This window comes from Micrasema longulum, unplaced genomic scaffold (assembly GCF_059751315.1).
Source record: "Micrasema longulum isolate JH-2025_06_02 unplaced genomic scaffold, ASM5975131v1 h1tg000413l, whole genome shotgun sequence".
NCBI classification, from domain to species: Eukaryota; Metazoa; Arthropoda; class Insecta; order Trichoptera; family Brachycentridae; genus Micrasema; species Micrasema longulum.
The window spans coordinates 157,611-185,585 of record NW_028277613.1 but is presented as its reverse complement, the minus strand read 5'-3'; the positions used below and the strand labels follow the sequence as shown (position 1 = coordinate 185,585).

The 27,975-nt window shown below is 32.3% G+C and overlaps 1 protein-coding gene across 1 annotated transcript in view; it reads left to right on the top strand.

Annotated features, from left to right (window-relative positions):
* The window catches only part of LOC148281760 (dual 3',5'-cyclic-AMP and -GMP phosphodiesterase 11-like), a 372,381-nt gene that overhangs the window by 260,687 nt on the left and 83,719 nt on the right, over nucleotides 1-27,975 (top strand). The gene's annotated exons all lie outside the window — the stretch shown is intronic.

Sequence of the window (27,975 nt, the reverse complement as noted above, 5' to 3'; positions counted from 1 at the left end):
CTTAACCTTATCTTAGATTATCTTACCGGCAATGGACCAATCGCCAGAAATAATCGAGAAGAAGGTGATGAGAACTTAAAACGTCACTCGCGGAGTTATTTAAGAAATACTATACTTTATAAAATCAATAGTTTAATAATAATAAATATAAAAAGCACTGGATTTTCTTATTTAATAATAAGTCATCTTTCTTGGGTTTATTTACTCGAATACTTTCTTTCACTTCAACCATTTCTTTGAAAAACATTGCTAATAAATACAAAAAAGTTGCATAACTGGACGCCATTTTGAGAAATTCACACTCGAGGATATTCGACGAAAAAATAGTCATAAAAATCTGCCGAAAAAAATGCTCTATTCGGATTTTGCTGTCAAAGAACATACTACAGTTGTTTAAAAGAATTTTCAATGTATACAAAAATCTTTTGCTGTATTGGAAGAAAAACCTAAATTCCACATATGTGTGCCCAGGGTAGCTAGAGGTTAATTATTTTGACATATCACAACAGAGATGAAAAACTCTTTGGAGAAGGTAATATAGAAGTCCGTCCATAGGGCTTATGACCTCTCATTGGCTGGTTTAAGTGGCCGCTTTACATACTGTAACATTCACCGTTCTGCCTTTATTTAAACAACTATATTCCTTTGATTCTTCCATCTGTTAAAGTTTGTGAAGTTAAAGAGCCGAAACCTTTATTGTTGCCGGTTTATTTTAATATTTTTGCTATCTTATACCCTTTCACGTATATTTGATCGAGTTTCTAGAAAACCTATTTCCTTTTCAAACAACCTTCACGCCGAGTAAGCCGTATAGTGTTTCCATTCTTTATTCTTAAAGATCAACCGGATTTCGTGGCATAATATATATTTTTTAAGTCGCTTAAAAAGGAACCAGCTTTTCCACGAAATTTCATGCAGTACTTTTTATCGAGTAAATATCACATAATATTTTGCAAAGATCCTTTCAATCGTCTCTTCAATATATATTTTTTAAATTTTTATTTTCTTTTTTTTCGTAATGCAAAATATCAACAATTTTTTTTTCTTGTTTCTAAGCCATAATACATACGGTTATCGTGCAATTAAATTTATCTAAGGTTGCAACAGTTGTTTTCATAATAAAACAACAACCCATTTTGTACATAGTTCCCTTTCAAATACGAGAAACAAATAATTTAATCAACAAACTAAATTAACAGTATCATATTATTATTTTATAATGACATATACAAATGTTTATATTTACCATATTGTGGATATAAACACTTTTATGTGAGTTATGCATTGAATTCTCAAGCAAAATTCTCAGAGTAAACTTTAAGCTACAAATCATACAAACAAACTATTACAAATATCTTATATACTTACTGTAAATAAACTTTTATTATTTATTTTTAATATTAATTTGTTAAAACAGTTTTTTTTTGGCATAAACTTTTTACAAGTTATTTAAAATATGCTTTTTAATTTTACGGTTTGATTTTCCTCCAAAAATTGGCAAAATTTCCAATCATATATAAAATACCGCAATATATCTAAAACTTGAAAAACGTAAATAACCGAGGAATGACGGAGTTGTTAGTTGTAGTGGGAATGTGGATCTTGAATCGCGGTTTTTAATAACAAATGCATATATTTTTAAAGTCAGAGCTTTCCGCGCACGTGTTGCCAGACGAACGTCTTGATCAAGTAGTCTAAAGATTGATTTAGCATTATTGCGATCGTGAAATCGGTTGGAAATACCCCCTCAGTTTACAGTCCTTATTTATAAAATCACCCCTTATTTTACTAGTAAAGGGTTGAATTGCATACCGGTACGCAAACTTTAGACGTGATAGGTCCGGTCCCTCTCACCCAATATATGTCACGTTATGATTTACGACATTCGACATTCCTAGATGTATGACATTCTTATATCACCATCGCATGGGAATCGCGTGCAGTTAGCCGAATCGGATTCGAATACGATAATAAAGTATTGAATTCAGATATTCAACTCATTCTTTTGAAACAATGTTAGCAAAGAAAACATGTCTAATAATTGGTTTTCCTACTTTTGGAACATTTGATGTGACTTTGTTTTATGACTGCGGTCTTGTTTAAGTTCCAAACTTTAAAATTTATGGCCGAAGCTCTCAATATTATCTCCGCATTATATGAAAGCATGACATTTTATTCGAGAACTTGGATGACTGGGTTGGGTTGGCTTTGCTCAAAATTTAGTAATACTATTTGGTTTCAACTTTCTGAAAACGACATGTGTAAATAATATACGTACGAATGATTCAGTTATTTACTGCACCAATGTATTTCTCATCCGAATTATAACATTACTTCACTATTGTTTAGCGATCTTTAGAATAATTTAGTCCTGTAAATAATTTATCCGTTACAGAATTAATTTTATGGACTGATGATTCCATTTCATGTTATCAGAAACATAAAATAACATTTTGTGTATTGCATTGAAGGCCGAGAACGGACGCAACAACCTCCTATAACGAGCGTCTTGAAGATGCGCCGGTGGACCAGGCTCGGCTTAAATCGGTCATATTTTTGTATAAAAAAAATACTCCCATGGATTTTGCATTATAAATGACCTAAATCGCAGCACAGCCCTTTTGGCATTTTGCATTTTGATGGGAAACTTCAGAAAAAAACGTTATAACGTTGGTCTCATCTTTTATTTTTTAAATGTCAACCGACAATTGCAAAAAAGTCGTGTTTTTGTATTTTTTATTTGTTTATTTTTACAAAGCTGGTTGTCTTTATTGTGTTATTCATTTTTTAATTATTTTTTGCTATTCATTTTTATTTCAAAATACATATAGGTTAATAATTTAAAAATGGATAGATTTTAGACAAAGTTAAAAAAAAAGTTTTCCGTTTACGAAATGTTAAGTTTATTTAGTTTTATTGTATGCATTTTAGTTTATTTTATTTCATGTAAATATATATATATTTTAAAATAGGACATGTCGATGGTCATATTAAAAACGTAATTATAAAACATGTATTTTTATTGTTTATATTTTTAAAAAATGTTTATTTTTATGTTTGACTGTAAAAAAATAAGTCCGCTATTGGACCCTATAGAACCTTTGATTTATTATATCGTATGTATCCTAATGTATATTATGATTAAAATGTTCTATGATTGTACTTTTATGATTTGATTAAGATTTTAAACATACCTTATCAGAAAAACATATAATAATTAATGATAATAAATCAGTGATCGGAAACAGATAGTTTTAACACACATCCGCACTCAATGGTGCACAGGGCACTGCATTGGTAAAGTAAATGCAGCGTATCTTGGTCATCCGTTACATGAAGCTAGGCTATGAAATATTGCAGTGTAAAACTAATTTCTAAACAAATATTTCACCTTGACCTTGCCAGAAGGCAAATGCGCTACCCGCTACTCTACGGGGCGAACATTGTCTCCTTTTGATTTCATTTTCCCGGGTTTTTTCCTGCCAGAACAGTAGCTATCGACTCCGAAACATTTATTGTCTCCTTTTGATTTCATTTTCCCGGGTTTTTTCCTGCCAGAACAGTAGCTATCGACTCCAAAACATTTATTGTCTCCTTTTGATTTCATTTTCCCGGGTTTTTTCCTGCCAGAACAGTAGCTATCGACTCCGAAACATTTATTGTCTCCTTTTGATTTCATTTTCCCGGGTTTTTTCCTGCCAGAACAGTAGCTATCGACTCCAAAACATTTATTGTCTCCTTTTGATTTCATTTTCCCGGGTTTTTTCCTGCCAAAACAGTAGCTATCGACTCCAAAACATTTGCCTAGGGCCGCGATCACAATCGCTATCTTCATCGGTAGGTACATATCGAGAAGGTATAAAAAATTCGATATTAATTTACGAAAATGTGTATATTTGTAAGAAAATTTAAAGTATCTTCGTCGGTAACCTGTAATAAGACATGCTTAGAAACAAAATCCATACGTTTTTTATTTAGCATACAGAAAACTCAATTATGCTTTTAAAAAATGAACGCGATACGCCACGATTGGTGTGCTAATGGAGTATCCTGCATATATCATGCGAAATACGAAAAGGGAATAATGAATTACATAATAACTTATTTTTATGCTATAAATTATAGACGTTTACGAAGACAGTGATATGACATTCTATCCACTCAGCATACCCCTACCGAAAAACAGTGTAATGGTTTGTTTGTTTGATAAATGAAATTATTCTTACAAGTTATTCGGCGAGAAAAACAGGCAGTGACCCCAAAAATTTAAAAATGACTTAATGTGAATAAAATCTCACCAATGTGTGAATATTTTCTATGTATTTTAAGTTGAATTTAAGGGACACTCTTCTTTAAAAATCCTCCATACCAAACAGTATACTTAAGTTAGGTTGAGTGGATTCGGTAAATTATTCATTTAACTTTATGACGTATTTTTAAAATGCAGCAGAATTTAATACCCTCATAGTGAAATCGCTTTAAATTTATGAAACTCGAACTGTGTTAGGATTGGTTGAATTTCAGCTTGCACATATTGAGTCAACCTTCGCTCGTACCGCGGCCTTCTACTGTCAGAGATTGAATTGTCTACTTTTATTAAAAACATTTATGACAAAATTATACACTATGGATATTTTTTATTTGATATCAACTCTGATAACTCGGTGAAACGGCTGTCAAGAAATGAAAGTATGACAATAACAATGGATAGTACAAGAGATTGTTGTAATTTTTTATTGATTTAAATTTTCATGTACGAAGAATAAGTACTAGCCAACCAAAAAACAGACTAGTAAAATGTGGAGTTGGTCAAAAATCTGTACTAAAAAACAAAATTTATAACAAAAGATACATACGTGAAAAAACCTAATTAGTTAAAAATCACAGCTCTTTTTTAATGGGGAGATAAGGCTTGCATATATTACTTAAATAAAAGTGCGTTTTACATATTTAAGGACGAGGAATGTGGAATCAGGTAATGAGTTTGGAACGAGAGAGAAAGAGGAACCGAGGAATGGAAAATAATAAATACACATGTTTTTTAAAAGCAATGAAATGAAGGAAGGTCAGGGTTCTATGGATATATAGTAATTTTTCAGACGTTTCTTGAGATGTTGCTCTTTTTATATGATGAGGTAGAATTATATGTCGAGGAATGGAAAATGTTCTCTCCTGAGAAGAGCGAAGCAAAAGACAATGATCAGAAAGGTAAATTAAGTTCTCAGCAAGATATTTTGAAGCGTAAGGGTTGTGAAGAACATTATTAAGAAGTGCGAAAGATTAAAAGTTTATAAAAAAAGAAGGGTCATACTTTTTTAGATCAAAAATAAAGCGGACGCTTTGATTCTGCGAACGTTCCAGACGATCTATGAGTTCCGTATTGGTGTCAAGATAGCAAATATTATAATTGCACAGAAAATACAATGGAATCGTTTTCAATAATTTTATTTATAATTTTAGTATAAAAGGATACAATAAAATTATTACGTCTTGGAATCTTCTATTTTAGCGTCATTATTTAATCGCATCATCTTAGTTCATTTTGTATGCAATATTTTAAAATAATAATTTGTACTTTTTTTATGATTTTATCATGATTAAAATTTATTTTAACAGAGAGGGAAAACATTTTTGAGAAGTGAAAATGAAAGTCTAGGCATTTACAGGGCTTATGACCTGTCATTTGCTGGTTTAAGTGGCCACTTTACACACTGTGTAACATTCACCATTCTGCCCATGTTTGAACATCCACATTTCCTCAACTCTTCCATCTGTTGACTTTTGTGAAGTAAAAGAGGTGAAACCTTTATCACGTGGGTGAGATTCATCCGGCTGAACCAAATCACCTACTAGGCAACGCCGGAAAACAATTTTCCAATTTTTATACTTCTTATTTTACCAGGTAGTAATTTAACAATGTTTGAGTATGTTCAAATGCTTGCAAGATCCGGATAATGCGAGGTCTAGATTTTAAAAACACGTTTATTAATAGATATTTAAATAATATCTCGAAACTAGTACACATAATATAATAGTGTTGTAACCTCGCCGATACTCCTCCCTTCATCTAGTTTGAATGAAACAATTTAAAGTATCTACGAGTATAATATAACGATTATCATACTGCCTTCATAAGAAAAAAGCAGTTCTTTCCAAAGGTTGTATTTTGAGACATGACACTTTTTAGTATTTATCAACTGTATGTAAATAAAAAAAATAGTAAATAATTATACGTAAAAACACAGCATATCAATTGTTTCTAAAACATAAAAGCTGGGTGTGTCATATCTACACTGAGTTCTTGCTTATTTATTTATTTATTATATATATACGGCCTAAGCCAATTACAACAGTTACATGAAGAAACATAAATGCAAGAAACTGAACAAAAAGAACCTAAAACTATTTAGCAAAGACAAACAAGGGCAAAACAATAATAGTATACAATATATTTAAAAAAACGAAAGATCAAAAACTTTGAGCTAAACCATGCCAATCCAACTTCATCCCAGACTGTTTAGTCGCGAAGAGATCTACGAAAAGCCGGAAGATCTATCCCAAAAAATTCCAAGTCGTGTGATGAATTGACTAATCTACACATTCTGGACATTGGTATTGATCTCTAGATATTGTGTTATTACTTTAAAAACTTTAAAAACATTGTTTCGTTTTTACTACTGAAATATTTTTTTACTGCTCATCGCCGTACATATACGAGTAATATATCAAATGTTTAGAAATTTCTTGTGAAATATTACCTCATATTAAACTCATTTTTTGATTTTTATTTTTAAAAAACTGCTTTTTGATTATGATCGCAGTATTATATGTATTCAGGTATTGTTTTAGTGTGTGTAATGTAACAGTCGCAAAAATAAACTTTTGTTAACTTTTACTAAAAAAACGTATTTAAATCTAAAATGAACTGCTGGTTGATAGTTCCTTCGTCCGGGCTCCATCCGCGTGGCCGTCCAGGGTAATTAGGCAATCAATCTGAAAGGCCTGGCAGGTAAGTATTATCGAAAGTTATCATGGTTTGTATTTTGATGGACACAATGAATGTGTGTTAGCCGATAGGTTATTATTATTTTTAATTTGAGCTATTTATTTCCAAAAACTGCAAGTATATATTTTTTTGCGTGGGTACTGAAATCTATTTTTGTTGCTCGTTCTTCCTGAAAATCAATATAATAATATTAAATTTCTCGTCTTTAACGCCGTTATAAAATACCAAATAACGTAAATAAGAACGTCCATCAAATAATCTTATAAAAATACAGATACATCGCGTCGTAAACATCCCGCCATCTCCTCACTGTCGTCTCCCTAGAACGTGGGAAGGAGGTTTGGTCACATTGGCTCGGATTATTGTCACAGCAGATTGGCTAATGGACGGTAAATAATATTTTCCTATTTTTTTCCTGTTTTGATTATTTCGTCCTTGCAACGTCCTTTAACCTTCTTCGCTAGAGTCCTACATACAGGTCCTGGAGGACACGAAACGTTTTCGTAAAATTCTAGACAGCCCTGTTGTGTTTTCCATAATTAATATAGAGGTTATTCGGATTGTTTTCAGAAAAATTATAGGTCATGGAAAAATGTTTTTGCAATCGCTAATTGATAACTAAACACTAATGATATGTCCCATTTTTCTTTTATTAGTAAATAAATGAGGTCACTATGTGAAAACTTACTTAAAATATGCTAACTCACGGATTAGAGGTCCGAGTTTCGAACCCCGCTGTACCCCGACTTGGTTCCCACGTTCTTATAGATAGTTACATTTTCATAATGTTACTTTAAAAATAATCTCCAAAATTTTTGGGTAAATCAAAAGCACTTAAATGTTTCTTTAAAAAAATACGTATTTTAAAAACAGTTTAAAAATCATGAATTAGAATGTATCATATTTAAATTTATTTCAACAGAGAGGGAAAAAGTTTTCGAGAAGAAATTTGGAAGTCTAGGCATTTACAGGGCTTATGACCTGTCATTGGCTGGTTTAAGTGGCCACTTTACACACTGTGTAACATTCACCATTCTGCCCATGTTTGAACATCCACATTTCCTCAACTCTTCCATCTGTTGACTTTTGTGAAGTGAAAGAGCTGAAACCTTTATCACGTGGGTGAGATTCATCCGGCTGAACCAAATCACCTACTAGGCAACGCCTGGAAACAATTTTCCAATTTTTATACTTCTTCTTTTACCAGGTAGTAATTCAACAATGTTTGATTATGTCCAAATGCTTGCAGACTGGCTGGATTTCCTCCCTAGGGAGTTGTTCATATTTAAATTTATTTCAACAGAGAGGGAAAAAGTTTTCGAGAAGAAATTTGGAAGTCTAGGCATTTACAGGGCTTATGACCTGTCATTGGCTGGTTTAAGTGGCCACTTTACACACTGTGTAACATTCACCATTCTGCCCATGTTTGAACATCCACATTTCCTCAACTCTTCTATCTGTTGACTTTTGTGAAGTGAAAGAGCTGAAACCTTTATCACGTGGGTGAGATTCATCCGGCTGAACCAAATCACTGGATCGGAAATCGGCTGGATGTTCAAACATGGGCAGAATGGTGAATGTTACACAGTGTGTAAAGTGGCCACTTAAACCAGCCAATGACAGGTCATAAGCCCTGTAAATGCCTAGACTTCCAAATTTCTTCTCGAAAACTTTTCCCTCTCTGTTGAAATAAATTTAAATATGAACAACTCCCTAGGGAGGAAATCCAGCCAGTCTGCAAGCATTTGGACATAATCAAACATTGTAGAATGTATCATCATTATCCTACCCTTATCCGCACCTGCGGCGCAATCACAAATAATTATCGACGTGCTTAAAAACGTGCTAAGCATTTGAGCGATCACATTGAACAATTATAAACATACTTAAGTTATCGCGGTCATTAGTCAACGCGTGTGTAATCTCTAAGTCAACACTCTTGTCGGTTTGTTTTTTGTTTTCCTCGTAAATAAATACAGTTCATTGCCGAAAAATCGACGTCTATTATAAAAAATTATACAATTTATTTCATTTGCAAAATAGTCAGGAGTACCTAATACAAAAAAGTTAAAATTAAATTACAAACAATTACTATGGCGACTGCTTTTCTTGAGATTTGGCTTGCCGACCGCCGGCTAAATGCAATAAATAGCATGATAAATTGTAAACAAACAAATAAAACTAAATTATTTTACTCAAGGGTCCAAATATATAGATAAAAAATAATAAAAATATCTTTTATATTAGCGCTTGAATTACTGTGGTACATAATCTTTAAAAAAATATCTCAACTATCGCTTAAGCTCCTATGGCTCTCAGCGCCTCAATTATAAGAACGCAAATATTTCTTATTACACGCAGTAATAATGGAAAAAACGTGTAATTACCATATTATTATGTACCGTGGGTATTACTCTTGTCGAATGGTACCTGCTGTTTTTGTTATTTAGACAGATATGCTATTTAGAACAATATTAGTACTTAAACACAGGTGGCTAGTAACATTCTCCATCAATTTATTGTCAAAATGTTTGACCACAATATTGGTTCTTCAAACCAAAATCATACTGCATTGAGTTGTATGTTTAGAACTACTACTACTACCGTCACGCCATTTCCCCGTAGTGGATCACGCCATTTCCCCATCCTGGCATACATTTCTAGCTTCCACATTCATACATCTTGTCATACATGCCCTTAGATTCTGCCTGTTTTTGACATGACCAGACTTAAGGTTTTGGTTTATCTGATCATCTTGGTCGTCCTTGTCTCACGTTATCGTTTATTTTCGCCATATATACTTGTTTTACCATTCTTCAGTCATCCACTCGTTCTACATGACCAAACCATCTCAGAGACCCTTTCTTAATATTATCAATTATACCTGACTCACATTTACACTCTCGCCTGATTTCATAATTCGTAACCCTGTCATATATTGATTTCCTACATATTCGTCTAACTAAGAGATCACATCCCGACCGCGTTCACTCGGCTTTCATCCTTCCTCTGCCAGCTCCATGTTTCACTTCCATCCATAAGTGTTGGGACTAAAACTCCGTTTTGCACTGGCAGTTTGGCTTCGATTGACATATTTGTGCGCCGTTCATTTTGTTGCCCGCATCCTTTCAACATCTTTTCCTGCTCTTCCATCACTGAAAAACATGCTTCCCAGTATGATTGAAAATTTTCCAATTAATCATCATAGTTATTCCTTTTCCCTTTGGTGCATAAAGCACTGCATTGGTACGCAAACCGCAGCTAACCCTGATAAGTTTTTTTTTCTTTAGTTTGAAAAAATGTAAGTATGCAAGTATTACTACTAAATACAATGAAGTATCCAATGACAGCTTGGACAAAAAACAAATAATAAGTTTATATTTCGCTAGATGAAACTTACTGACATGGCTCGGTCCTGTCTCTCTGGGAAAATATTTATTTTTTGTAATTTTTTGTTAAAGAAATATTTGCTTCCTATGATTTACCCAAATAGTGCGATTTTGGGGTCATTTTCAATGAGTAAGTGTTAACTATTAGAATATTGTAATTAAGTTGAGGAAGAGTGGGGTTCGAACCTTGGCCGTCTGATCCGCGAGTCCGCAACACTGGCCACAGGACCACAGCCCCTTATATGTACTTTTAAACATACTTTACATATCCTACCAATTAATTGCTTTGTAAAACATTAGAGTTTGTAAGTGAAAAGACTTTATGGAAGTTCAATCTAATTAATTATAGAAATAAAAGACGAGTGATACTTTAATGCATAAATTTGGAATATCCAGTGACCGGTTTTATCGCTTTCGCGACATCTTCGAGACTGGTATCTTAAGAAATTCAATGTATTTTTATAAAACAGAGGTAAGGATAGAAAATTCAAAATTATATGTGAGTAAATTAAATTAAATTATTTTTGTCTCATTGTCAATTAAGGATCATCAACAAACCAATGAGTTTAATTATTGTATAAATACTATTTTTAATTATCCCATCCTTCGTGAGTTTGATTTCTGGCAATTATGATTTCTGAAAAACAAATTTAATTTATTCTCATATAATTTTAAATTCTCTATCCTTACCTTTGTTTTGTATAAATACATTGAATTTCTAATAAAGATACCAGTCTCGAAGATGTCGCGAAAGCGATAAAACCGGTCACTGGATTTCCCAAATTTGTGGATTTAAGTGCTCGTCTTTTATTTCTATATTAAATTGGTATGTATATTTTATTTATTATTATTTACTTTAATATACCTCTCTATTGGTTTAAAGTAATATATAAAAGAAAAAAAGATTATCTGTCTTACGCGTCGGGTGTCAGTTCAGAGACTATGAAATATGCTAGTGTAAAAACACCTTTTTAAATAAATGTTTTGTGTCAAACATGTCGGAAATTGAACCCGAGACTCTTACATAGTAGAAAAAAGCGCTGATCATTTGTCCACAAGGCTGACAAAATCCGTGCGGATGAGGAATACAGTTCTGCGCGTGAAATTAACCCAGAATCCTGGACGTGCTTTTCGACCATATGGCTACTCTCGGGTAAAAAACCTGAAAAGGAGACCGAGTTTTAAAATAAGTATTTTAACAATATTTTGGATTTAAACAAATTTTTGTAGACAAGAACATAATGGCGAATGTTACACACTGTGTTACACAGTCGAGTCGAAAATACTCGTATTTACTTCCGGTTGTATTTTACATACAGACCTGTATTATTGTATCCTCCCGGACGCGGACACCACTAGTTTTTTCTGTTTTTACAAATGGTCTTAATACGTCTTCTTTTCTGGATGTCATATATAAATGGACCCTCCATAATGGCTTATAAAATATGATGTTCAATATACATTTCCATATGTCTCACGTATTTACTTATCCCGCCCTTCCCCCGGTCTCCCGGTCATCCTGGCATTTCCTCCCGGGGACAGTTGCGATATTTCACTAATGCCGGGATAAATGGGGCTCCGATCCTCCCCGCCCACCCCCCATAGGGCCCGAGAGATCGGTGGCAGCCCGGACTCCCGAATTTATGGGCCTTTGTAAACAGCGCCCCGATGAACCGCAAGATTCTTCACGTTTTTGTAACTCCGCAATTAATACTTACGCATCTATAAATCTACGAAATACACAGTCTTCTTCTGCCCGAAAAACTTTACCAGGGCCTCGATTATGATAGGAAGATAAAGGCCCTTTTCACACATAACACGGAATTCCACCCGGCGCGGTAATTTTACCCGGTTCGCCCTACAAAAGGCGACACAAGCGTGACACTTGTGTCCCGATAAAATTGCCGCGCCGGGTTGATTTGCGTGGCATATGTGAAAACGGTCAAAGACGTCATACCTTCACCTTGAGTGTATAGTGGAAGATAAATTCTCTCCGGCGATTTCAAAGATTTACTACCGACCCCCCACATTGGCTATTTTTTCTTAAAAGCCTATTCAAAATATGAGAGAGAAATAAGTCGATTTTGAAGTCGAATTAAATTCCGACAGAACTGTCAGTTTAATAAAACGAACGCCTAGTTGCAAAAAATAATGTCGCTAGGTTCTGTCCTATTTACATATAAGAGTATCTAAGCGAGAGAACGTTACCACTGTAAAAAAATAAACTTAGTTTTTATATTGTTTCCATCTGTTTTACTATTTTTCTGAGAGAACGTATCGAGAGTCGGCCTTGTAATCGCTCAGTACTACCTCGGTAGATAAACGCAGACGATTGTTTTGGCAATGGTTAAAAGTCATATAAAAATCATGTTCAAGCGAGCTTCTTTTGCTTAAATTGGGATTAATTGGAGTTTATAATCACTTTGAAGTGGGCACTTTCTTCACAGAAGCCTATTTAAAATATACATATTATTTATTTATTTATTTTATTTATTTCGAATACAAACAGATGTGCAGGTTAAATTAATATATTTTTTAAAAACTATATAAAATGTATGCATAGTAGGGCCTGCCATCCAATTATATGTATTCACTAAATAATAAAGCGACGACGGCTTAAAGTTTAAACCATAAAACTAATAAATATACTTTATATTAAAATAAGATAAATATGGACAGAACAAGGAGATAATGGAAAGGAAAAGAAGGAAATTGATAAGGAGTGGTAAAGGATGATTAAATGAGAACTATTTTTAATGTTAATGAAGTAAGGAACGCGGAATAATTTTTGCGGTCATTCATTGGTTCGTTTCGATCATATGATATCGATATGGCAAGTAGGTAGAACATACCGAGGTAAGATACAGATAGTACAAAAGTTAAGTACACCGTCTCGATATATACAGATGAAGAAAGCGTTCATAATTCAGGCCCGGTGGGTTTAAGTTTCAGAGCTTTACTTATTAGAGCTTTTTCTTTGAAATAACTGTACCCGGTGTAACAATTTATACTTCTCCTTCTTCTTTTTACATCGTTTTCATAACTTTTCCACAATAAAAATACGTTTATAGTTTTATTCCACTTTTATTAATAATTTTTACCGGTGACGGGTTCGTCGTGACCGACATCGTCAGACTGGTGGGAGACTAAATGAGTTTCTTTGTTATATATGTTTCTCAAATAAAAATATTGCGTGAAACCGTTAAAAAAAATACAGAATAGAGCAGCATTGGCAAAAATTGTCGTATCAGTCAGCTGCTTAAACAGTTTCTCAAAAATAATTAAAAGATTGTAATAATAAGAAAAAATATTTATAATTTTTACCAGAACGGGTATATAATAAAATTTAAAAAAACTAAAACAGAGGTTGTTCCTTCTAAAACCATGTCCCCGGGTCCGGGGGTAATTAAGGCATTCGCTGAAAGCAAAATTTCCAGCAGTGGATTCTTATCGAATAGCGACGTATTTTTATTATTATTTATTTTATTTTATTTGGGAAATCAACAGTTCTACATACATATTTTTAATAAACAAACAGATATAGTGTATAAACTCAGAACTAATAACAGATTTCCACATAGTATACAAAGTTAGTAAATAAAATATATTACATATCAAATAAATACATACAATTTATACATGTAAAAATGTTATTTTCATGTACTCAATAATCAAAGAATTTTATAATTCAAATGCAGTTCCACCAAAAAATGTGAGCAGAAAAACTCAAGTTACACTAGTTTATTTTTTGTATTGTTTAAAACATTAATCCCATCGATTAACATAAATATATTTTATGTACACTAATATCAATATATGTATTCATAATACCCTAATTTTCCTAGTAATCAATTAAATTATAACGAAATTCTAGACTCTCTAAAATTAACTAAATTGAAAAAACGAAGAACATCCACCCATCTTACGACTTTATATAAAATAATAAAACCAATATTTGATACTCCTGATCTACAGCTGTTGATTTTGTTCTATGTACCACCTAGAATAAGCAGAACATAAACAATATTTTATTGTCAAAATTCTCGAACGGTGGCTCAATAGAACTCACCTATTTTTAGATTACAGAATACCGGGAATGAATATGCATCATATTTTGATATATTTAGTTTTTCTCTGCCTAACTTAAAAAATAAAGTGACCAACATATTCTTATCAACTTCAGAAGATCGGGTTAGAATAGTTATAATTTGATTGACTAAAGTATTTTGTTATTTTATCGGAAACTTATTATAAACTTTATTACTTAAAAATATGTATGTATTTTAAGTAAATTATAATGTTAACAAATTACAACAGGGATGGAGAATACCCTAAATAAGGGAATATGGAAGTCAAGGCATTTACAGGGCTTATGACCTGTCATTGGCTGGTTTAAGTGGCCACTTTACACATTGTGTAACATTCACCATTTTGCCTATGTTTGAACATCCATATTTCTTCAATTATTTCATCTGTTGATTTTAGTGAAGTCAAAGAGCTGAAACCTTTATTGTTGTGTCTATGAACATTTAGACATACTCAAATATTGTAAATTATAATGTGTATAGTATATTAATATTTCATACTCGATTTTTTTTCAAGCACTCTTTAAACCACACATATGTAAATGGCAGAAAGGCCGTATATAAATAAATAAATAAATTAGGTATTACACATACACAGTTTGTACGAAATATTCGGATTTTGGTATATTTACAAATTTTTTATGTATTTTTCAATATCAATATTGTCCCCTTCAAAATAATTACCGTCGGATACAATACGTTTATGCCGCCACTTTTTCTACTCCTCGAAACTGGATTGCACTTTTTGGAATTTAGTTCCTTGGGCGATTCACTCTTTATCTTCTCTGTGGTCGCCGACATCGAGTTTTCATAGTTCTTTTCATCTTCGCAAACTGAAAAAAGTCGTAGGTGGCCAAGTCCGGTGAATACAGTGGCTGGAACAACAACGCGGTTTGTTTATTTTTGACCAAAAGTCGCGAACAAGCCGCGATGCGTAAGCGGGCGTCCGTCATTTTCTCTCTGGAATAATCTAGATAATTCGACGATCACAATAAAACGCGCCTTACTAGTTTTTCTATTAAAAACCATTTACGCGTCCGAAATGGTCTAAATTGACAAATGATTTATAAATATGTGTAACGACGTAGGAAATAATAGACTCTTACGTATTTAAATTAGAAATTCAAATACTAAGTGTTTTTTTATCAAACTCGTATTTCAATGAAACTAAACATTAATTTTCATAAAAGCTTTCTTGACTAGAAAAGTCGATGTCGGTGAGTACTAACTGTTCTGTGTTTACGGCTCACTGAAGATTTCATGTCGAGCGATACTTAATAGGAAAAGCTTTTCAGAACGCCAACTACTGAATGATGCACTGAAGTGTGACGAAGACCATTAACTGCCTTCCCAACGTACCTACAATATGAACGTTTTCAATATTTTCTTATGCGCTGCAGTATTTAATTAAAATTAAAACTAAAAGTTTTTTAGTTACAAACTTACATAGTCATCCCCATTATTATACCCTTATCTCCAGTATCTGAATCTGGTGTTTTTTCTCGTAGAAATAATAGGTCTACAACTGTGATAGATTTCTGAATCAGGGTGTTTTAAAACATGCAAAATGTCGTAAAAGGGTCGTTTTATATGAACTGTTATAGAATGGCCGGTGGAGGGGTGGCGACAGTTCATTTGCCCGATTGGACTTGATTCTCTCGGTCCACCAACAAACATACCCCGCTACACAATATTTAAGAAAATTAGATTAATGGTGATGGACAAATTAACTATATTAACTAAGGGGCACTGACCGTGTGTTTTACACTTACAATTTGTTTTTGCATTTTGCAAATCTAAAAACAAGTCACAATACCTCTACAACGGATCCCGATAAGTGGAGAGGCTTTCAATGCAACCGATGCGTCGGTGCTCTAAGTGCAGCGTATCGGGGTCATTTTTTTATTTGGAAGGTAAATCTATTTAAAAAAAATATATATACATATATATTATTTGAGTAACCAACAGCTTTATTTATCTTAAATGTAAAACGAAACAAATTACAAATAAGCCAATTTTAGGTTTTCACAAATAGCATCACAGTAAATTAAAAAAGATTCTTATAAAATGAACAGTAATCTAACAAATGAAAAGAAAATATTTAAATTGATTTCAACAGAGAGGGAAAACATTTTTGAGAAGAGAATATGGAAGTCTAGGCATACAGGGGTTATGACCTGTCATTGGCTGGTTTAAGTGGTCACTTTACACACTGTGTAACATTCACCATTCTGCCCATGTTTGAACATCCACATTTCCTCAACTCTTCCATCCGTTGACTTTTGTGAAGTAAAAGAGCTGAAATCTTTATCATGTGGGTGAGATTCATCCGGCTGAACCAAATCACCTACTAGACAACGCCTGAAAACGATTTTCCAATTTTTATACTTCTTCTTTTATAAAAATGTTTTCTCTTTCTGTTGAAATCAATTTAATTATGAATAACTCCCTAGGGAGGAAATCCAACCAGTCTGCAAGCATTTGGACATACTCAAACATTGTTGAAAATAAAATATACGAAGAATTATTTCGAAAGCAAACGCCGCACGTCATTATGATTATTTGTAAATAAATCTATGTTTAATGATTTTGTCATTACATTAAAAATATTAAAAGTTCGCCAGAAATATGAATTTCGCCCATAATTAGATGACAAAAAACTGTTATTAGTCTTACGCTTCATTTTCCAATTCGTGGACAGTGAATAATTTTATTTTAAAACTACCATTTAAACAATGAGGAAGTTCAATTGTTTTTTAATAAAAATTGTATGATTAATATACTACTTTACGACAAACGACTTTGAAACAGTTTTTTGTCTATCCTGAAAAATCACTAAATTTGACAAATGAGATTCTAATAAAAAGTTCTTAAATTACAATGATCATGACGATTATGATGATGACTGCGTTGCGATGATGACGTTAGTAAAATCCTTCACAACTTAATATGATTATGCATTTCAATTTTTTGTTTTTTTTTGTCGTATAAAATATACTTACTACAATCCCCTGTTTTGTAGTTAAGAGCTTCGTTAAATGTTTACAGAAACAGTTTATATATTACTAAAGCACGCAATATGCCCTACATGAGTCATGTGTGGTACAATACCCAACAACGGTCCCTGTCTGTCAGTGGTGTATTTACTCCGTTGATGTTTGTCTTCAATTATTGTATCATCTCTCACTGTTAGTATAGCCGAGTTGCTGACAGTTCAGCGCCACATTTCTCTTGTAATTATTAGTATTATAATATTTTATATTTTATGCTGTATAATGCAGGGGCGAATCGTGTATAGAAGCGATCATGCACAGCTTACAATTATATTTTACTATCCATAATAATGTTTTACAGTAACTTTATTTATTGAAAAGCAAACAAATAATTTCTATTCCTTACCAATCATTGCATCCATTTGTATTTTTCTCAAAATATTAATAAAACGCGCCTAGCGCCAGCAATGAGCCGAGGAACTAGCCGATTACTCCAGCTTATTTCTTTATACAAATAATTGTACTATATTTTGAACATCTTAAACCCAGTGGCGGGATTTTTCTCCTACGGTAAACTTCCAGATTACACATTTTTTTTTAAAGATTTTCGATTGAAAAACAGTATTTCAAACATTATTTCTTAATGGCTATTTTTCTTTGGGATGATACTTTTGACACATGACTCGCAACGCATGTGGCGTTCGACGCGTCCTTTTTTGGCATTATTCATTTCTAGAACAAATCGGCCAGTTGAAATTTCAATCGTAACGAGAATACCTAATACTGACTGAATTATTTGTGCTTTTTTTATGCACTCATATATAAGTTATGCGTTAAATTGATGGATAATATAGCTACACAATATAATATATAATATATCACGAAGTTACGTCGTTTGAGTTGATTTCATAGATAAGAGTTGTTGTGTTACACAGAACTACAGAAAAAATAGCGATTCATAGTATATATCACTTACATTATATTATGTATGTACAATTAAATGTTTTTTTTATTTATTTCTTACCTGTAAATAAAATCACATTTCGCCAATGGTATGTTGCTAGCTGACTCTGCGTATCCATAAAGGATTGAAAATCTCAATCGCTCGCTTGCTCTATAACCTGTATCTGTATGACGTGTTGTAATCTAGCTCCTTTCTTAAATCTGTATGCAAAAGGTAAATTCGATATCTCCAAAAACCCAACTTTTCAGGAGTATGAATTCGAATATGAGTTTATTATTTAAAGTATTATAATTAAATATTATAATTTAAATATACATCTACAGACATTTTATCAAGACAAACTTGTAAGGCGAAATGCACATTATTGTCATCTGAATGGTGACATGAACTTAGTCACAATATCATAGTTTTGAGCAAAATATATTTTTTATTGACCAGTTAATTTAAAATATTGACGTTTATTCCATAAATTACCCTTAGACTTACTATAACATTATTAAGTATGGTGATGTGCTTTTGGATCTTTTTATCACCAAGCCGGGGATATTATATAACACTAGCGGACCCCACAGACGTTGTCCTGCCCGAACGTTGGCTTGCCTGCTATCATCTTGGAAAAATACATATTCGATTGAAGATTTTTATATCTACAAACACGCACAGCACAAAGGTCTATATTTCTCTGAAAACCGCACGTAAATCGGTTAAGCCGTTTAGGGGGAGTACGGTGACATCACACGTACAGGGGAATTATATATATTTATAAAGATAAAAGTTAGACGCTACCTACCTTACTATAGAAAACTGTAAAATAAATCAATAACAAATTGAATGCGAAATAAACACTATAGGTATCGATGTAATAACTTATATTTACATATAAGTTATTAATTTTAAAAATACTTGGTACACTTCCACTTATTTATTTTGACCAATTAGCGCTTTCACCCTCTAATGGGCATCTTCAGACTGGTGAATATTATACAGTGTAAGGGTAATTTATATAAAACTAAATATTTTCTTAAGTGTACCGCCAACACATGTTTCAATAATTTGCCTTACTCTGTTCCATTGAAAAAACTATAGGTATCATTGTATTTTTCTGTTTTTATAATAAAAATTCTAACAATAGTAATTAAAGCAAGCTACTTGCCTAAATTTCTCAAAAATCAATATCTCTCTTTGACACCAACCGCGTTTGTTCGATCTAATTTTTCAATTATTTTCATCATTTTCCTTCGTTTATTAATGGTCAAATTCGTTTGCAAACTGATTTTCTTTGCGTTTTTTAGTTTGGTATCTTTAGATTTTTAAAAGTTCTGTCGAAGCTTTGCGTCTAATATTTTGTTTTGAATTTTCCGCAGAGCTAACGATAAAATATAAAGCAATTATATTTCTCCACCGAACTGCATTAATTCTTTGTGACGACTGACGATTCATAAAAACTTGATGTTGTCTATGTAGAAAAAATAATTCAACCCCTGGTATTGAAGTGATCGGATAAAAATTTATATTTTAGGTATTCGAAATATAAAATGTGATTATTAAAAGTATTTTATTAATATTCTACTTATACTAGTTCTACATATTGTGTGATTTCATAATAATATAACATTAAGCGCATTCAAATTGATTTTAATACTGAGTTGTTTAATTAATTAAAGAACAAAGATAAAAAACCGCCAAAAATATATGTGATATGGATTGAGTAGTTTTGATAAATCAGTTTATTTTTCGTAAAAACGTTTTTAACAATCGGGTTGTGGTCCCGTGGCTAGTGTTGTAGACTCATAGATCAGAGGTTCGAGGTTCGAACCCATTTTCTAATAGTGAGTTACTTACAGCTCGTTGAGAATGGCCCCAAAATTAAAATATTTAGGTAAGTGATTATATATTTTTTTAAATACATAAATTCGTCTTTTTTCTCAACAAGTTTGTTGCATAATATACAAAGAACCATAATTCATTCAATTAAAGATAGTTATTGTTCTGTAGAAAATTGTTCTAAAACTCAATTCATTTTTACAATATTTTTAACATTCAACTTGCAATCAACAAATTTAAGTTATTTGACACGCTTAATACTTATTTCGTCTATTCGTTTGGTTTAAGGTTTCTATAAATGACAAATATTTTATAGATCGTTCTCGAGAAAATGTAAATAAATAAATTTAAAGAAAGGTAAATTAATATTTTCATGAGTAAAAACACTTATTTAAAGCATATAAATTTGATAGTACATAAATATATCGATATTATTAAAGAACGTTTAAAATTTTTGATCTACTTTACATTAGAAAGGTTTTCAAGTATAATTTCCAAGTAATATATTATTTTTAAATCACTCACTGCTTCAACCAAATTAATAAACGCTTTTACGTTTTTTTTTAAATAAAGAAGCACGCAAATATGTACATTCAACACGAGTAAGTATTGTACATAGGCACACCGCGAACAAGCATAAGGCTTGCCAATAAAACAAAATTTATTCTATAAAATATCTTTTTAAAATCAAAAGGGTGTGCAGCTGTAAAAATTCGATAGTAAAAACAGCCGGTCAAGTAATTTATAATTTCCCCATATAAAAATATTTTCATTATATCCTTTTTCATACAAACGAATCCCTTTTTCATTTTATTTGACATGTATACACGCTCCATTTCGTTACAAGGACCGGGCTTTATAAGGCTCTATTTAAACAGTTGCCATTGAAAAAAGAAATAAGGAAATCTTTTTAATTTAAGATTTTCCAATTTTATAGAATAATTTCTTTTGCCAACTTATCGGGAGTGTTTTTAAAGGGTAAAGTTTTTCATGGATCGTTGGTTAGGTTTAGAGGTTCTAGAGGTAGACACCTCTGAAGGTTTTTTCAGCCCTCGATCGCCTAGATACAGCGAGGGGTGTATGGCCGCGTATGGGGAAGGTTATTTATAGACGGCCGAACCTACCCATCTGACACTTCGCAAGGACGCCCACCAGCGACTCTGCCGAAATTTTGTCTGCAGATTCGATGTAAAACTATTGGTTTTCATCGATGAAAAAACTCCGCCAATCCTTTTTAAGAATATCGAATTCAATCAGTTGAGAGAATCAATTAACGAATACGAATTAATCGCCGAGGCATTCTTACAAGCGAAAATTTTTCATCAATTACTAAATAAATATAACAGTCTGAAGATCCTTGTAAGAGGGTGAAAGCGCTAATTGGATCAATCAAATAACTGGAGGGGTACCGAGTATTTTTAATTTGTAACTTATATTGAAATACATTGAGATGTAATACATAGAGATAACGCTCCATATAAATCCGTGCTAAAAAGTCATCTTCAAAGGATTGTCCAGCGGAGATAGCAAGTATCGTCACGTCGGCTTTGACACGCAAAACAAATAGTACAGTAAAAAGCACGGACGTTCACATCGGTCTACTGTAAGTTCTATTTAGTATCTCGCTCCCTTCCGCATACGCGTCACCTTTGTTTGTCGTTTCGCTTTTCGCGACTAACAGAGCAGGACGGAGACAGGAGATAACTCACGAATTGTTACATATTAATAAGACGTTTTTTGACACTAAAATATCTATTTTAAACAAGCATTTATTAAAATTGTAATTTGCCGGTGAAAGGTTATACCATCTCTTTTTCAGATCGATTTGTGCAGTATCTTAGCGTACATATAGGCATTTTTGTAATTTCGAGGAGAAAAGTAGCTGGCAAACGCTCGGAACAGACTAAAGTCCGTTCTTTCAAACATAGACCAATTGGCCGCGGGTTGAGGGAACATATTTCGAACGCTGATGTTTACTCAAGTTATATACCCCAATTTTGAAGTATAAGTTTTAATATAATTAATAAATAAATATTTAAAACATTTACAATATCTTTACATCATCGTCTTCCTATTCGCACCCAGTATTGCACGGGGCACTGCATCAGTACTTCGTTTGCAAAGTATTTTTATTTACCTTAATTTTCAAGTACAAAGAATAAGTCTTTCGTCGGACTTATTGCCTAAAGCAATATCTTCCAGCCAACCAAAAAACAGGCTGGCCAAAAGAAGAGTTTGTCGAAAATTCGTACAAAAAAAAAGTACATATACATATCAAATGATACATACATGTAAAAACCTAATTAATTAAAAATAACAGCTGTTTTTAATGGGGAGATTAGGTTTACACATTTAAACCTAAAAAAAAGTATAGTACATTATGTTTCACGTATTAAAGAATAAGGAATGTTTAATTAGGTATTGAGTTTGGAAGAAGATAGGAAGAGGAACTACGAAAGAAAAAATAAATATATATTTTAAATAAAATATAGTTATGTTTCGGGCGTTTGAATCGAACCTAGGATCTCAAGCATGGTAGACGAACGCGCCAACTACACTATGAGGCTGACTTATCTCCACTTGATTTTCGTTTCAGGATTTTTACCTGAGAGTAGCTATCGAGCCGAAAACACTTGTTGAGGTTTTTGGTTCTATTTCACACTCAATACTATGTTTTTCATCCGCTTGCATAAAATGCGTAAAATCGCATAAAATTTCAAACCAAACCAATAAGTTTCATTTGCAATTTTAACAAATCATCGTCCATCGACTTTTATCAAGCCGTTCCTATAAAATAAATAAATTAATATTGTCAATACAAATGAATACTTAAAAAAAAAAAAAAAATGTAAATCATCAATAATGTTTTGAGTATGTTTGCATGTTTATAGACCAGCTGGATTTTCTCTATCTAAATTTGTTGCAACAGACAAGGATAACGAAATAAGTATTTGTTCCATCTGCCAATCTATGGCACTAACTATGCACAACACTCTTTCCTCCATCGTTCTTGTTCTTACCATAATGCTTTTTTTTAATCTATTGATATATTTAACACGCCCCTTAATTTATTCAAAAAATAATTAAGGCTCGTGCTTTCTGACTGCGATACGATCCCACTTGCTATTTAATGATGCGCACACACACCTGAACACTTAATCCCACATAAATACACACAAACACACCTCTACACTTACTCTCGTACAAATACACATAAACACACCCTTTTGTTGTACCACAATAGAATATGTATACTTTTTATTTAGAAACTTCGCTGGTCTGTCTTTAAACTGTATCTTTTTTATGTTGTTATATCATTGTCGACTGTTCGTTTCTGTAAAATAAATAAATACAATAAATAAACAACATTTTTGAGAAGATGGTGATGTTACATAGTTTGTAAAGTAGCCACTTAAACCAACCAATGACAGATCATAAGCCCTGTAAATTTCTCGACTTCCATACTCCCTTCTCAAATAGGTTTTCCCTCTCTGCTGTGGAACAAATTTAGAACAAAATCATTACTTTATAATTCTGTAACTTCTTGTTCCAATGACGAATGTAATGAAATTAGGATAGACAAAAGAGGTAAAGTAGGTCATTTGATTATTTTCACCCTAGGGAAAGGGTGGAAGACATTTCAAACACAAATACTTGTAGTAGGGGTAAAATACCTTACGTATGTTTATCACTTCCTAAACACTTCTTCTTGTAATCATATTTTTTACACGTCTACGCCGTCTGTTAGTTCTACTGAACTAGGTCACCCGAAATAGTTTCGAAACTTATGAGAACTTTCGAAATGGAACTTCTCTTTTATTTTTTTATACCTTTTTTGTTATAAGCATGAAATTTCTGAATTTATTTTTTAATAGTATTTGAGCCCGAGGTCACTAAACATCAGTCTAACGGAATACATGTGTTGAGGAGTGGACGAGGTGTTAAGAATACCTCGTCCTAGGAGGAGGAAAATTTAGTAAGTGGACTGTATTGTTGGGGGAGGAAGGTTGCGCAACTCCACTAACCTGCTGATGATGAGGCGTGATGAGTGCTGGAACCTGGCTGGTGAAACTGGTGGTCGTGAGACGCTGGCACAGCTTGTATGGAACTAGCGGTTTAAATGGACACACGTAGAATTATTGTTACATGGAGTGCGCTAGGAAATGGGAAGGTCGGGTAGGATTAAATTAAATAAAGGATTTGAACTAAATTATTTTACCTGTTTTAATTTTTTGAACCCGTTACTAACAGCTTCATTTGAGCATAATTAAAAAAAAAATATTGTAATAAAAAAAAATGTTATTTAAAATGGTCGTATTTCTTATTTTTGAAAAAATAGATTTTTCTTCATTAACTTTTTTATTTAATATTTCAACAGGGATGAAGATCGTTTTAGAGAAGGCCTTATGAAGTATTGGCATCTACGGGGCTTATGACCTGTTATTGGCTGGTTTAAGTGGCTCATTTACATACAGTGTAACATTCACCATTCTGCCTACATTTGACCATCTAAATTCCTTCGACATATTTATATGTTGATGTTTGTGAAGTCAAAGAGCTGAAACTTTTATTTATGCGAGTGAGATTCATCTGATCGAATTATTTCACCTTCATACTAGGCAACGCCTGAATTTTTTTTTAAATTTCTGTACTTCTTCGTGGACCAGGTGGATTTATCAACAATATTTTGAGTTTGTCTAAATTTTAAATTCACAAACATCAACAGATAGAAGAATTGAAGGAACATAGATGTTTATATATAGGTAGAATGGTGAATGTTACACAGTATGTTAAGTGGCCACTTAAACCAGCCAACGACAGTTCATAAACCCTGTAGATGCTTAGACTTCTATATTCCTTTCTCTAAAATGTTATTCATCTCTGTTATGTTAATATTAACAGCTCCCTAGGAAGTTGAATCCAGTCCTTGTCTACAAAAATGTCTACAAACACAAAATATTGTTTTTTAACTTTTTTCTTTTTTCTGTTATCTTAATATTGCAAACCGGGTTGTGGTCCCGTGGTAGTATTGTTGTCTCACGGACCGAAGGTCCCAGGTTCAAATACTACTCTACCACAACTCGATTTCCATTTTTCCAGCACAAGTTTTTTACGACTTTTAGGAAATGTTTTGAAAAATTAAATATTTTAGTGAATAATAAAAACTCAAGTATTTCTCTTTTAAGAAAATAAATTATTATTAGCACAAATTTTGCTAAAATACTTAATTTTTGTAAAAAAAAAATACCAATGTACCTGAGTTTAGTCTGAATTTCAAGAGGAGTTACCTGCCGTTCAAAGGGTAAAAATTAAATATAAGTTTGTTTTTATCAGAAGTATCTTATTTATATATTGTTTTTTTATTTTTATTTTATATGGATTATAATTTTTTAAAGTTGTGATTTTTAAAGTACGGTGTTTTAAAATGGAATAATCTTACGATTTCCTGACTTTTTATTATACTTTTGCCTTAAGTGCGTTTTCGACGTGCAAGAATTGATTATTTAAAGAATATTGGTGTTATATTCAATGGACATTTCTTAGACATCTTAACTGGAGATGCAGGTATACCGATCTCAATTATATGTCTTCCTGCAAAAAAACACCACTTGCTTACTTTAGAAGATCGCCGTCTACTGTTGGACATGGGGGTGCTTCATGACATACTCAGTGGACGCCTTGATAGTCCGGCTCTTTTGTCGGAGTTATCATTAAATGTCCCCGGCTACCGCACCCGTCACACGTCGAGCTCTCTATTTCATGTGCCAGCAGTTCGTACGAACTATGCCCAGAACTCTCCACTTATACGTTTTGCTAGTGAATATAATTTGAACTTTCCCCTTATTGATCCATTTGATTGTAAAAAAATAACATTTAAAATGCGCGTCTTAAAACATACTTTTTTGTCTAATACTTAGTTTCAATAATAAAGTTTTATTTTATTTTATTGAATTTTATCTCTAATTCTTAATATTTTATATATATTTATATTTTCGATACCTGACACCCTCTTTCCAATATAACACCCACACACCCACCCTCTCACTCACTTACACTCACACAAACACACTAGTATGTATTGTACGTGTATTTAATGTATTTCTATGGATATCTATCATTGGTTTTATTCTCTGTATATGTTATTTGTTATATTTTTATTACATGTATTACTGTTGATATCCCCAATAAATAAAATAAAAAAATAAAGATTCTAGCAGCATGCATCCTACCAGCACGTTGGTTTTATATTTTTACGCCACTACGTTTTACTTTGAATAGAGCCCATTATACGGTGTTCCATTGTAATGGTCATCCTATACCTATTGAACTCACGCCCCTCATCTCTCCTCCTTTTTTCCCGAACAACACCAACCATTTTCATGACCAGTGGATGTAAGAGTTGCCCACTTAAAGCGTGGCATGTTGGTTTTATATTGTTGTGCAACAACTATGGTGAAGGTAATATACACTTTTTTTAGGTTTCGCATGTTAATTTAATTGGTGTCCTGACGAAGAGACGGGTACCTCCCGAAACCGGTAGACATAAAAAAAGTCGGCAAATGGTTATACACAAACATTTTATAACAATTTGTAAAATGTTTGACCACGAAGTTATAGCTTTAAATCACTTATTTTTTTTTTCAATTACACTTCGACCGGTTTCGAGGTCACTACCTCATCGTCAGGAATTTAACTAACTTATAATTACACGCGTTGCTATTTATATAATAAATTATTGTATGAAAGAGACAGAAAATTGAAACATCCTTTATCACATAAACACTCTGCTTTCAATTCTATGATACATCGGCTTACTTCAAAACCACTAAATAAAAATAATTTTGACTTAGAATTAAATACTATAAAGAGTATTGCTTTCAATAATGGCTATGAACTAAATTTAATTGACAATATTTTGAAAAAAAAACTTAAATTAAACTATAGGAAAAAATACTTATACAGTTCCCAAAATATTTCTAATAAAAATGAGAACTGGCGTAGAATTTTGTACATTAATTCATTTTCTAATAATATGGCACAAATTTTACCTAACAATATTAGGCCAGCTTTTTATACTAATAATAACATAGGTAAAATATTGACAAATTGTAAAGATAAGGATGATAAATTAAATCATTCGAGAATTTATAAATTAAATTGTTTAAATTGCCCAAATTTCTATATTGGAAAAACTTCACGTAAATTTAAAGTTAGAATCAAAGAACATATAGGATGTCTGAGTAATAATAATTTTTCAGAATTCGCAAATCATCTTATATCCGAAAACCATGAATTTAATCAAGAAACGTGTGTAGAAATTTTGCATGTCAATAAAAATGGTTTTCGTTTAGATAATTTAGAACGATTAGAAATTAGTAAAGCCATTAATCAAAAACTTCAAATAATAAATAATCAATTAAATTTAACTTCGAGTCCTCTTTTAAAACTATTCCCGTTACGATTTATTTTATCTTCTTTCTCTCTCTTTCTTTAAATTTTCTGTCTCTTTCATACAATATTTTATTATATAAATAGCAACGCGTGTAATTATAAGTTAGTTAAATTCCTGACGATGAGGTAGTAACCTCGAAACCGGTCGAAGTGTAATTTAAAAAAAAATATTTAGTGGTTTATACAAATTTATAAACAAATAAGTGTAAAATGTCATACCACAAAGTGAAAAATGTTTTTGATAACAATAATATTAATAAAA